This window comes from Vicia villosa, linkage group LG1 (genome assembly GCF_029867415.1).
Source record: "Vicia villosa cultivar HV-30 ecotype Madison, WI linkage group LG1, Vvil1.0, whole genome shotgun sequence".
Classification (NCBI taxonomy): domain Eukaryota; kingdom Viridiplantae; phylum Streptophyta; class Magnoliopsida; order Fabales; family Fabaceae; genus Vicia; species Vicia villosa.
Window position 1 is genome coordinate 212,957,898 of NC_081180.1, and position 4,090 is coordinate 212,961,987.

Consider the following 4,090-nt stretch of genomic DNA (forward strand, 5'->3'; position numbering starts at 1 on the left):
AAAATGATTGGAAACATAGTGATACACCTTGGTACCTTCTTCATGCGCGTGACCTGCCTTAAATGCATGATATTGGCAGAAACAAGATTGTGTTGAGGCTGGCCTTTGCGTCTTCTGATCTTCGTCCACACATGCTCAATGATCACCATCTATGGTTCGTTAGAAAGAAGACATGGCAAGGAAAAAGATACGTACCACATTTGGATCAAGTGGGTGTTTCTACTTCTTTAAAACTGGTCGCAAAGATAGCCCACCACATGTTTGTATAAATGTTGCGCGCGTGACTTATTTCTTGGCCTGGCTAAATGCATGACAAGGGCTTTGCGAGGACACCACTTTGGGGACTCATAAATGATTCGTTACTCACTCAATTTACTTGGTCGTTGGCTTGTTGAATAGAAGACATGGAGGGGATTGGAATGAGACCAAGCTTACATTCATAGCACAAATTTAGAGCTCAAGAGACGGCTTTCAATTTGGCACACCATGTGTTTGATTCAATGCTTACGCGTGTCCAGAAATTTACCCAGCTTTAATGACTTGATTCAAATGAAAAACCTCAACTTCACACCTTAATAGATCTTCAACCAAGCTTCAGATGAAAACACTTTCAACTAGAGAATTGTAGAATGCCATGATCTGAACATTTTTGATGTTGGGAATTTTCTCAAATAAGGCCTTTTGACACGTGTAAATCGGGGCTGAAGTGGACCATTCATCATGTTTTTAAGAGCCAAATATTTTTCTAAGTATGAACACCTTCCATTTTTAACCATATTTCCCAAAATGGAAACTTTGACCAATTCTCCCTGATTTTGTTATTCCTTTGACTTTTCTCGACTATTTTTCCATCAGGGGTCAATATTTGGACGATTCTTCTGATTTTGACCCAAAAGTCAACTGTTCCGATTTTTCCGACTATTGATGAAGTTCCCGATTACATCTTTTCCAGTCAAATATAGCCAAACAAACAGACACATCCACATAGCCAGTATGAGAAGTTTTCCACACATAGAAGCCACTTCTGATTAAATGTTAACCAGAAAGTCAACTGGTTGACTTTGGTCAAAGAAACCCTGATTTAAAGAACCAGATGATTTGCAAGCTTGTACCCTCTAACCAATGCCCTGATTTGAAGCAGAGAGACACCCCAATCCAGGAGGACTTCAATGAACAAAAGCCACATGATTATACCTCAGTTTTCTCGTTCTTTGATCAAACTTCTTTGCAATGAAGCTTTTTCTTGCTAGCCTTTGAATAGTACTCATGGTATGCATGCATGGGTATGGATTATGACCTAAGTGATGTATGCACATGAATGCAAAGCCTAAGCCAGTTAGCAGTAAAGGGGTAGGACAAATTTGGGGTATGACAGCTGCCCCTATTTAATCGACTTAAACCCGAAGGTGAGATTGGCGCCAGCCTTTCGAACATTCGAGGTGGAAGAAGATTAAATATCAAGACCTGAAATTTGTCCTGAAGAGAAGATGGTGTAAGTGATATCCTTATTTTTGTTTTTGTTTTGATATATGCTGGGGAAAGAGAATTTTTGTTTTGTCTGATGGAGATATTTACAGCAAGCAACTGGATGGTGGTAACTTGTAACGTAGCCACGGTGCCAATACAAGGTTCTCAAAGGGATTGGTATTTACATGGAAATGATTGGGAGAGAAGTAGGTTTGACAGAAAGATAAGGCGACATAGACAATTGTTTTGAGGGAGATACAGACGAGCATCAAAAGGAGGTACAGACGAGTATCGAAAGAATGACACAGACGAGCATCAGAAGGAGATACAGACGAGTATCGAAAGAATGACACATACGAGCATCGAAAGGAGATACAAACGAGCATCGAAAGAATGACACATACGAGCATCAAAAGGAGATACAAACGAGCATCGAAAGAATGACACATACGAGCATCAAAGGAGATACAAACGAGTATCGAAAGAATGACACATACGAGCATCAAAGGAGATACAAACGAGCATCGAAAGAATGACACATACGAGCATCAAAGGAGATACAAACGAGCATCGAAAGAATGACACATACGAGCATCAAAGGAGATACAAACGAGCATCGAAAGAATGACACATACGAGCATCAAAGGAGATACAAACGAGCATCGAAGGAATGACACATACGAGCATCAAAGGAGATACAAACGAGCATCGAAGGAATGACACATACGAGCATCAAAGGAGATACAAACGAGCATCGAAGGAATGACACATACGAGCATCAAAGGAGATACAAACGAGCATCGAAGGAATGACACGTACGAGCATCAAAGGAGATACAAACGAGCATCGAAGGAATGACACATACGAGCATCAAAGGAGATACAAACGAGCATCGAAAGAATGACACATACGAGCATCAAAGGAGATACAAACGAGCATCGAAGGAATGACACATACGAGCATCAAAGGAGATACAAACGAGCATCGAAAGAATGACACATACGAGCATCAAAGGAGATACAAACGAGCATCGAAGGAATGACACATACGAGTGCTCGAGGAGTTTGGTAGATTGACTTACTGGGGGTTGGGATACCAGGTATCGGCACCATGGGTGGAGGAGATTTGCGATGTAATAGCAGATATCAATTGGAATTTGTAAGGGCATTTTATTTGAGGCTGTATCATTGTCCTGATAGAGGGGTGATTTGTATTATCTGGCTTATGCTTTGTATGCATGTTTGACTTTTTCTAGGGCGTAATGTTCCATTTTGATGGATATGCTACGCTTTTGAGGATGCAAATGCTATATGCAATGGATTCTATATGCAAAGAGTGCCAAATAAAGGCGTTAGTGAGGGAACCGGAGAGTGGGATCATTGGGGTCCGTTGCCTTGTGATCTTGAACCATCATCGTGAATTGATATTGGAACCCTACAGTACCAAAGATTATTGGTAACTGCGTTGAGGGTTGGAACATAGCCCTTGCTGGGGATGAAATGATTTTGCTCGACTTTCCTTACATCCTAAGCTGCTTGGGGAATCACGAGTTTTAAGAGACCACTCTTCGTCTGCCATGTGAAATAGGGATATGGACCTTTTCATGTGCTCCGTGCTTGCCAGTACTGATGAATTATACTCTCGAACTTTCATGTGGGATGATGATGACCTTTGTGACATACTATGAACCAAGATGACGGCTAGAACCTGCAACCTGCACAGAAGACAACGTTTGGACGCAAATATTGCCCCTCAGAGCACTTTCATGTCTATGTAACATCATGTTTCGTTTGATTTTGTGATTATTATTCCCCATGCTTTCAATGCGATGTTTAATAACGAATTAAATCACACCTCGCATGCGTAGAAAAATGAAAAGAAAGAAATAAAGCTTTTGCATCGAAAGATCATTTTATTGATGGAATGCCTGTGAATAGGCTTCTGTACAGGGAAGCAACTCCTAAATGAGGTAGTTGCGAAAAAGAAAATACAAACGCAAAGAACGAAATGGCAAAGAGAAATGCTCGGATTTCCACTAAAACTGATATTGCTACAGTTCCCATATCCTCGATCCTCTCAATGCTTTGCTTCGGAAGGGTAGTGGTTGGATTGATCTGTCCGTTCTGCCAAGGGCGTATAGTGGTCTTTGTGAAGGATATTCAGACTGCAGCCTCTCGCTTTTGATCCCTAACTTTTGCCTGGATCGCCCTTTCGGGTTTTCAATCCAGCGGGATGCCCCTTTTTGCCTAAGCCGCCCTTTCGGGTTTTCAACTTAGCGGGTTATTCTCTTTTTTGTTTTATCCCTAATTTTTGCCCAAACCCTTTTGGTTTGCCGGGATGCCCTTATTTTTGCCTAGGTACGTCGACCTAGCGGGTCTTTTATGCGTAGTATTTTTTGACTGAGTCTGAATTGACTGGAAGCGGAACGTCTTCCCCATCCATCTTTGTCAAGATTAAAGCACCACCTGAAAATGCTTTCTTCACAATGTATGGTCCCTCATAGTTGGGAGTCCATTTGCCCCTTGGATCGGTGTGAATTGGCAAGATCTTCCTTACAACTAGGTCACCTGTGTGGAATTCTCGAGGCTGAATCTTCTTGTCATACGCTTTCTTGATCCTTTTT